A 10,383-nucleotide genomic window follows, 5' to 3' on the forward strand; every position below is an offset into this window, starting at 1 on the left:
TTAATCGTCTTTTTATTCTCGTAGAAGGGCGGGATCGTTTTCGATGCAACCGGCATCGAATCCATCGATCGCAAACAAACATCGGAAACAGGAGGCTTTGAATCGGCACGAACGCATCAGTGGAACCGGTTCGCGTTATTATTAACGCATCGATGGAGGCCGTTCATTCGGAATATACGAATGCCTGGAATCGATAGATGGTTTCCACGTGCATCGTCGTCCGTTCGAGTTTGCGCTCTGGCCATGTCACATTTTATTTTATTTTATTTTATTTTATTTTTTCCTTTCCACTCTTTGATAGATAAGGATCTTTTATTCGATGAATTTCACCGGGATGGGGAATCGGAAGTGGGAAGTTTCTCTTCGACGTGACTTATCGGTGAATGGAGATGAAACTGAAACGGGACGGATTCGACGGATAATGTGTTTTCTTAAATGGATTTGATGGTCGGAGGATAGCGATGACGATCTATGGCGATCATAATTTTTTTTTTAAATACGTGAAAATTTACGACGAGAAGGAAAAGATCTTCTTTAAAGAAGTAAGATAATAGGGAATTTAAAATCTTGATTATAAGTTTCAAGAATTGTTATTATCGTTATTTCTTTTTTCAACTAAAAAACTGAAAACGCGAGTTTTGCCCATGAGAAGACGATGTTTAATAAATATTGAACAGAGGAATATGAGATACGCGATAATTTGTGACAAATGAAGTTCGGAATTACACAAGTTAAAAGCTTGGCGACATACGATCGTATTATTAAAGTGAAAACAAGTGGAGTCGAGTTTCAGACAGATGTGAGTTATCGGTGAATGGAGGTGAAGTTTGAATGGCATACGGTCACGGATTCATTGATGTTATCTTCTTAAGTGGATCTATTCAGAGATCGTGATTTATTATTCACATTGAAATTTCTCTTATTAAAGGATACTTTGGGATCGATTTTATTGGCATGCGAATTTTTTCTTCTTTCGATACAAAAATGATAATTGATTTTGACACGTATAAAGTGTAATTCACAGTCATCAGAATATAATAGAATAGAAGCAACTTCACCGGATATCAATTTGAAATTATGCCATTCAGAATGATAAATGAAATGACAAAATTATGTAAATCATCGTATAAATAAACATTTTTTTTGGTGGAATAATGAATACATATATAAAAAACGAAATAATCAAACGAATAAATTAACGATGATAATATGATATGATATTATTACGAATAATTATTATTTTCATAATGTTTTTATTTAAAAAAAAAAACATCGTCATATATCCGTGAACTAAAACTATCGCGACATTGATCAACAATTTCCATTATATAAAATTACACTCATTCTGCTATCTCATTGTACAAAATTTTCATTCATATCCTTTCTTTCTGGATCAATGTTATCCAGTTGTATTATCCAATGTAAATCTGTTCGAACGAAATAAACTCGTATCTCGAATCTAGATATCCAATTAATATTCATTTATCTATTTAAGTGAAAACAACAAGTGTTGGAAGATATTAGTTCCGTTAAAGAAATAATTTTAATAATTAATTCTCAAGTTACATCCTCGCTTATTAAATGGAATTAGATTATTCATCTCGCTGGTCGTATTGGAATTAGCACGGAGAATGAGCATAGCGTGTGTAACAGTTAGAATATCAAGTTTATGAAAATTGAAACACCGTATTGCATATTAATAAATTTTTCTACGATACAAAGTGGAAATAGACTTCTGAAAGTCCTCCGAATTGGAAATTTACTATCTATCAACCTGTTTCTTTCTAGTTTTATTCTTTTTTCATCAGAATTCTTGAATAACAAAATTCATTTATTCGTGAAGGAGGATGGAAATTTTTATTTTGTAAAGAAAAAAAGGGAAATATTGAAAAATTCCAAATTATAGTCACCCTTCTAAAACTTCAAACTTAAAAATTTCGAACCATAAGTTAGAATAAATATCGAGCACGAAATAAATTTTTGGGACGCTTTTGTAATAAATTTTCCATTACCTCGTTCCAAAAAACAAAGACGAAATCAATCAGGAGACACTTAAAAACCGACGATTTACATTTTATCTTATATTATTTTCGCGTGAAAAACGAATCCTCCTCTACTTTCCAGGTCAATATCCTCCAATTTCCGCATTCTTCGCACATCGCATGTAGGCGTGAAAAAAATTCAAAAAAAAAAAAAGAAAAAGAAAAAAGAAAAAACCATTCCATTCCATTTAATTTAACAGTTAAACGTTTCACAACTTGTACGATTTTTAAAATACACTTTATCGAGAATAATAACGCGTCCGGATATTTTTTTTTTTTTCAGTTCGATTCGAATTCGAACGATTTTGAACGATTATCAATCGATCAAAAAGCGCGGCAAAATTAAATTTCGTTCAGAGTCTCGCCATTAAATGGGTCGACGAACGTTCGAAATTTTCGCCTCTTTGTGTATGTATGCCCGATAAAAGGATTCGTGAGCCATTTTTATCGAAGAGAGCTCGAGGACGAGGCTGTTATCGAGCAAGTTCACGCCGATATTCATTTGTTCCTCGCGGCCCATTGCGCGCCTTTTGCCACGCGATCAATCGACGCGTGCTGTTAATGGTGATAACGATTCCGTGGATTTGTGTGTATGTATGTGTATATATATATACGTTGAAATAGTGATTGATCGTTTTTTTGCAGGTGAAATTTGAACGTTGGAAAGTTTTAATTATTTTTTTAGTAAGAATCTTTAAAATTGGAAGAAAGGAATAAATCGAAGAGGTTAGAAATTTGATCTCTTCTCTAGAAAAATTCAAAAAAAACCAACCAACGAAGCGAAAAATCCATGAAAACGTTGATCGATGAAGCAATAACTGCTTCCATGCGCGGAGAAAAGCAGAAATCCAGAAGTTTTTTTCTTCTGCATTCTTCTGCATCCACTACAGGTTAGATTTTCGAAATTGAGAGAAATTTGAGAGAAAATCGAAAGATTCGAGAATATAAGAATTTGGAAAATTGGAGACGATTGAATGCTCGGTAATTCGAATATATATATTTTTCTTTTAATTCGAAGTAGCTAAATTAGATTAGAAAATTTAAATCTATCATAATTCCGATCATCGAACCAGCGTTGCAACGAATTCGCTCGACGAGTTGCAACGAGTGTTCCATTCATTCCGCTCAGACGCGCGACGAAAACGCTCGAAATAATTAAAAATGTTGCGAATAAAGCATCTCCGTATCGTGAAAAACGCCTGGGAAACCCGACTCCACGACTTATCCTGTAACGTTCTCTTTCGTCTCGCGTGCTCGTTAACGCGCTTACGTGCACGCTCGTGCGTTTTTTTTCCCCTCTCTCCATCCTTCTCCTTCCTTCGCTACTTCTTCGTTTCCTCTCGTGAAAATATCCACAATACGATTTGCAACCGCAAAATAAGAAACGAGAAATTGCTTTTGTTTCTTTTAAAATTGTGAAAAGTTTTGTTCGTGAACGATTTCGGATAAAATTCATCATCGAAAATTATTAAATTTATTTGTTACGATCAAAGCTTATTATTAGGAATGAGATATTAAACGAATGAAGTTAAAAATTTGACTCGTCAAAAAATTCTACCTGTGAAATTTTAATTCTAAAATTATTTATTAATTTTTCTTTGTTTTTTCAGTTATTAATGTATCAGTGACTTTAATGTAATTATTCATAGAAGATTTTATAAAGGACTTTACAAAGACTTTTTTTCGCGCAAAAATATGACTGATGAAAAAGCAGTAAAAGCACGCATTTTGTGACGTACGCTTTTGAGAAGAGAGATCGATGCGTATTCGTTCGAAACGGACAACATCCTCCGAGCGCTTCCGGTGCCGCAACCTAGACGCCACACAGCTTCCGGCACGCGCCGTAATCGAAGCTGCTGCATCCGCTGCAGCCATCGAGAAGAAAAAAACTTGCTTTCCTCCGCGCATGGAAACAGTTATTGCTTCGTCGATCAACGTTTTCATGGATTTTTCGCTTCGCTTTTGAATTTTTCTAGAGTAGAGGAAGTTGTAGAGATATAATTAATCCGTGGAGATTGCTTTTCAAGAGAATTGGGTAATCATTTTTTCTTTATTTTGACTTGAGTTTTCTACCATTTTTTAGTTCCAATTTTATATTTTTTGTAATTTTTATACATTCGATAATTTCAGTCAAAATGTTATTAAGATTTATTGGAAATCGAATTTATCAAGGTTATACATTTAGGTAATCCATACATAATCAGAGAATATATTTATAAATTTCGTTAAATGGAAGAATGATATAAATCATAAATGCAAATTACGTGACGGAATTTATGCGGATTTATTTGCGTGGGGCTCGAAATTGAAATATTTCTCGCGCATTAATTTAAAATTGTAAATACAAAATTGCGAAATAATATCTCAAAGAAAAAAAAGATAAAAACAAAATATATTTCCATGTTGTCGATTAAAAATTTACATTTAATAAGAAAAATAAAAATTGTACATGTTTTTATAATTTAATTAATAAATTACAAAAGACAATTTTCTAGAAAATTGCATTCTGAGTAAAATAAAAATATTTTTTGGGGAAGAATTTCAATTTTCAAAACTCCAATACGAAAACAAAAAAATTTTCGTACAAATCAACGACTGTTCCTTTATTTATCAATACAGTAATCAATTTTAAAATTATCATTTCAAAAGAACAATAACAACAATACACGCTCCAAAAATTAAAAAAATTATTTCCAAAAAAACTATCATTATTTATTATAAATCTCGTCCTCTCCAAAATTACCCATTCGCCATTTCACTCGAATTCATATCTCGTTAATCGAATGAAAAGATAAAAAAACTTTTCCTCAAAGTTTATTCAATATTTTGAGTAAAAAAGAAAACAGAAAAAGAAAGAAAGAAAGAAAGAAAGAAAGGCTAATCGGATGTCTGAAGAGCGACTAAAAGTCGTCATAACTTTCCCTTCATTTTAACGACGTGTATTGCTTTTTCATTCAAAGCGCGTCACTTAAAGACGATAGAGACTAAGCAACTGTCTGCAGCATTAAGCTATGCATATTAAGATCCACGCACCGTGGTACTTACGTGGCAGTTAGGAGCGAATTATAACGACCCAGATTCGCTACGAGGAGGGAAAATGGACGCATTGCTCAAAGCGACTGGAGTGGAACATAACTCAAATGTCCAGCATTTCCAAATATCAAGATTGGAAGATGTACTCACACATTTAATCATGATTAATAAGATCACGTTGTTTAATATTTGATTGGATCGGTATATTCTTTATAAAAATTAATTCTGCGCAATGATTATTAAACTAAATCCCTAATTAATTAAATAATTGTCAAATTTTTATAATCGATTTAAACGATCTCATTTCAGTATTTTGGATACAAGTACGAAATATGCAATTTACGAGATCCCACTTCGAAACAATATTCTCGAGTGCCCGTGTTCTTCTCTTCCTCACTTTCCGTTATAAATTTCTGTTATAAATTTCCCGGTTAAATCTATTTATCTTCTATCCGCAAAGAGGTCTCGAAATGTCTTCTGGATATTCCCCATGTGGAACCCGATACAAGTGCCACTAGAAACTTCCGGTTCTACCAAGGGATTATGGAAAGTTTTCAATTAAACGACCAATGCTGAGATTCCACGAAACGAGCAGAAGAAGAGCCTCCTATTTATTGAATCGTTTAGAGAGTGTGATCAAATATTTTTAACACGAATCTTGAAAATTCGTACAATTATAGAAATGAATGATAGAAAAATTTAAAAAATAGATTGTAAAACTGAAATGCAAATTAATTTCCAAAAATTCTAATTTTCATTTAACTTCACATTGTCTTTTTTCAAACTCACTCGTTAAAGTGCAAGTTCAACATAAATTGTTTCTTAAACAGAATCTTTCGAAAATAAATAAATAAATAAATAAATAAATAAATAAATAAATAAATAAATAAATAAATAAATGTTAATTGGATAGCTGTATACACGAGGCGAATTGTTTGGATTTATTGATTTTATTTCTAACAAATTTTTTAGGTGAATTACCGAGAATTTTGGTTTACGGGATGAAAAATTCGACATGCTATTTTACACAAAAAAAGAATAAATAAATAAAGAAAAAAAAGAAAGGGAAAAATGAAAAAGAAGTGAAAAAGATCCCCGAGGCGACAAATTAATTCGAGCTCGGTGTATAAATAAAATTACGAGCTAATCTAATACGACCTACTTCGAACGTTTTCCAAGATGACGAAATGATTTGTTAAAATCGTTGCAATTTGTTCCGTTTCGAAATATTAAAATAAACGGATAAATTCTTATTTGGAAAATGGAAGTGAAATGAAATAAAAAAAAAATTCATTTCAAGATGTTCGTTAAAATTTTTAATTATCAATTCCATTCTATGAATAAGCTTGCGAGAAAATTCTACAAATATTATTAATAATAAATTATAGTAGATTGTAAAATCCTCGAATCAAATGATTTTTCATTCGCCATGAACATTCCAATCAAAAGAATTTATCGAAATCAAAGATTTTCATTCAAATTTCTTCTGTTTTAATCGTATTCACAAAAAGTGGACCAAAATTATAGAGAATATAATTGGAGACTTGTCTCAAGTTTCAAATTTATATCCCCTGATTCGTAAAAATAAAATTTGTCCAATTTGTATATAAGAATACATATCGAATTAATTTACATATCGAATAACACTTTCGTATCGTATAACAAGCAAATCATTCTGAACCGAGGCCGAAACGAACGATATGCGCGATGCATCACGCAGAGATATCCACTAATTAAAAAACATCGAAAGAGTTCTCATAATTATGTTGACAAACATACGAGATATATTAATTAATGTACGATCTCGGATATATATTTATTTATTCCGTGATCGATGGCTAGTTGCCTAATTAAATAAAACTTCATTACCTGCGAACATAATAAATATGATATTTTTATTTATTTGGAAATATATTTGAAAATCTAGTGTTGGAAAGATTTTATCACTAGATATTCACTAGTAAACTATTTATCAATGTTCAGAGAAAAAGAAAATCACTGAAATAACTTCTTTAATAATGATAAATTAATTATATCACAAATCTCAATAGATATAGGTATCCCTAGACAGTCACTAGTTATTTATTAATATTCGCTAGAGAGAAAATTACACGAAAGAAGAATTTTGCAGAATAATTTAAACTTTTAAATTGAATTGCATCAAAAATATCCATATCCAGTGTTCAGAAAATACGATCATTGAATATTTATTAATTATTATTTACTAGAAAAGAAGAGATATCTAACGAAAAAGAATTTTCTCGATGCTTTGAAACCCTTTGGTATGTATTAACCAATTGCATCTTAAAAATATATAGACCAAGAAAACAAGATGCAAATATTTTAATTTTCATATTTCTTGTTATTATAATTCCCTTCCTATCATTTTATTAAATATTTAAATATTTATTTTTTAATTTCAATTGAATTTCCGTTCGCACTTTCTTCTCAAGTGAAAGAATTCGCGTAGGGGGCGCGTAGAAAACGAAGGATCGTGATCGAAGGTGATTAATTGTTTCTCGCGGAGCATGACACGTCCAGGTGAAACGTGAACAGTATGTTTAACAATGAGGAATAAGAACGAGAGATCTGATGAATACCGAGCACGAAAATTCTATTTACACTTTCTTGAATATGAACGACACGGAACATAGGCCTTGAATGGTCTTGCCTTCCGGTGATCTGGGTCAGGAAAGTGGACGTTCGAAATCGAAATTGTCTTCGTATCAATGACTTTTTCAATGGATTCCATTCAAATTCAAATCGTCGTAACTATTTAAATTTCGAAACGATGATATCATAACTTTATTTGATAAGCAATATATTAAAATACTTGTAAAATGATAAGAAAATAGGAAGGAAATTATAATAATAAGAAATATGAAGATTAAAGTTATGCAATTATATTTATTCATATTTATATGAATAAATATATTATTCTTGAATGCATTACAAAATTAATAACGAAACTTAAAATAGTTTAACGAGAGAAAAAACAACTTATAAAATATATATATATAGATAAACACTCAGATAAATATATATACTACATTATTATTAAAGTATCGATATACGTATAATTTAGATAAATAATCACTGACAATAAAAGAAACGACAATTTAAAATTACAGATAACTAATTATTAATAAATATCTATTAGGAAACTTCCGTATAATTATAAAAAAAAAAAATACATAAAATGACCAGATAAGAACCCAGACACGCATCATATTCATACAAAAAAAAAAAAAAATTAAATTACACGATATTAGAGAGGATCGATACACTGATTAATGGACATCGTAACGAAATCGTGATCGAGGAAGACGGATCAGACGCCATATTGCATCCTGTTTCATCAGCCAAGCAATCGTTCGAACATGCTTAGATATCTATCGACCATTATTTCTCGCCTCTCGCGTTGTAAATTGAGAGAAACGCTTCTTGATCGCCGGTTTCCCGCGCGATGACGACATACACCTTCTCGACAAGGTAGATGCACACCACGTGTGTTTCGCGGTCAATAGGGTTATGAGACGGTTATTAGGCTGTTAAGTGGCCTGTAATTGGATTGGAGAATATGCATGAAAATGTACAAGTTTCAGAATCAATTTTCAGACGTAGATCATGTCTCACATTTTCCACACAGGTGAGTTTCTACATATTGTGCTCGAATCGTTAAATTTTTGTTTCATATATTTCCATATATATATATATATATAGGATTATATAATTGTTCGAATGGAACTATGGATTTGTGGATTTGTGATTCGTGCAATGAGAATTAATGTTGCATGATATTATATGCAATAAATATTTTTATTGATAATGATTTCCATAATAATATTTTTCTTTGATTAATAGCTTTTCGTTAAATATATTTGTTTTCTTCGAATTTAATGACAAATATTTTCATAAATTATCAGAGAAGGTATTACAACATTTATATCTCGTTTTATATAATATATATTTGCATCACAGTATTTCGTTAATTTTAGAAACGACAGAGAATGTGGTTAATGCTGATAAGTAAAATAAATGTTTCCCTTAATTTTTGGCTTGATATTCACTTCTCGATATTTAAGCATATAATTGTGAACGTGTTTCGTGTAATAGTTACATAAATCGAGTGCTCGACAAGATTTCATCTAGATAAGCAAAGTATACGAACGAATTATGCTAATAATTATTGGATAAATTGCACTAACCTACAAAAGTTAAAGGGAAATAAGGTAATATACTGGGTGTCTATATGTAAACTCGAATTTCTCGTTACATTTCTCGTCTAAATAAAAATCTTTTAGAAGATGAGTAAAAGCGTTAAAACCATATACATAAATAAACAATTTGGATTGTTGATTTAAGCATAAAAAAAATTCTGGAAGCAAAGAAACTTCAGCATAAATTAAACGTGACGTATTACAACGTCAAAACACTATCACTAGTTTAAGATATCCTGTTTCCAAACTTGTCTAACTCGTTCTAAGAGAACGTTTCCTCTTAAGTCTATTTAGACCTGTCCGTTTCTGAGAAACAGCACGTATACCGGGTACAAACAACGAGACTTTCCTCGAGCCTTGTAAAACCTTGGCAAAAATTCAGTCACGTTTGTTACGAGTGGTAGGGGGAAGTTAAATAATACGCCGTTGAACGTAAATTATAAATTAATTTCGATCGTTTCCATTAACTTATGTTATGCACGTCGACGCTGTCATATATTTTATTTTCTATATCGTTTCAGCGTATTTATTTCGTTCTTTTTGTGTAAGGGAAAATATTCGATTTCCTTAATTTTTTTTAATTTCTTTAATTTTCTTGCGATAAAAATTTCAAATTTTTGGAATTTTACCGATAATTAATACAAACGTATCAGCTTTGACTTCTTTGAGAATCTTCTGATAAAAAGATAAGTTACAATTTTTATAATAGTATAATTTTTGACTGTGTATAATTTTACCGTGAAATTAATTATCTTGGTTTATTTGCAATTTTAACGATTTGTTATTCTTTTTTTTTTTTTTTTTTATTCGTCGTTAACTCGATATTGAAATTAATAGGCGTAGTATCGAACGGATATTTATTGTATTGCATATAACACAAGTAATGGCACTTGACTTACTCTCTACGATATGTGAAATTGCCATTCTTAGATCGATCTGGTATTTACATAAGATATACGAAGAATTTGAAGATCGTTTTCACTCGAGGACATTCTGGATCTATCCGCCATATTTGCACTTGTTCTTAACCTCACTTTTTTCTCTATTCCATTTTCTCTTTTCGTATATATATATATATATATATATAT

General features: G+C 30.9%; 1 long non-coding RNA gene across 1 annotated transcript in view; it reads right to left on the minus strand.

Annotated features, from left to right (window-relative positions):
* Window positions 1-7,652: 7,652 nt before the first annotated feature.
* The window catches only part of LOC102676549, a 5,170-nt gene continuing 2,439 nt past the window's right edge, over window positions 7,653-10,383 (minus strand). The window contains exon 3 of the long non-coding RNA XR_421316.2: window positions 7,653-7,664. This is a non-coding gene — a long non-coding RNA (uncharacterized LOC102676549). The remainder of the gene's footprint in view (window positions 7,665-10,383) is intronic.

Source organism: Apis dorsata, unplaced genomic scaffold (genome assembly GCF_000469605.1).
Source record: "Apis dorsata unplaced genomic scaffold, Apis dorsata 1.3 scaffold_132, whole genome shotgun sequence".
NCBI classification, from domain to species: domain Eukaryota; kingdom Metazoa; phylum Arthropoda; class Insecta; order Hymenoptera; family Apidae; genus Apis; species Apis dorsata.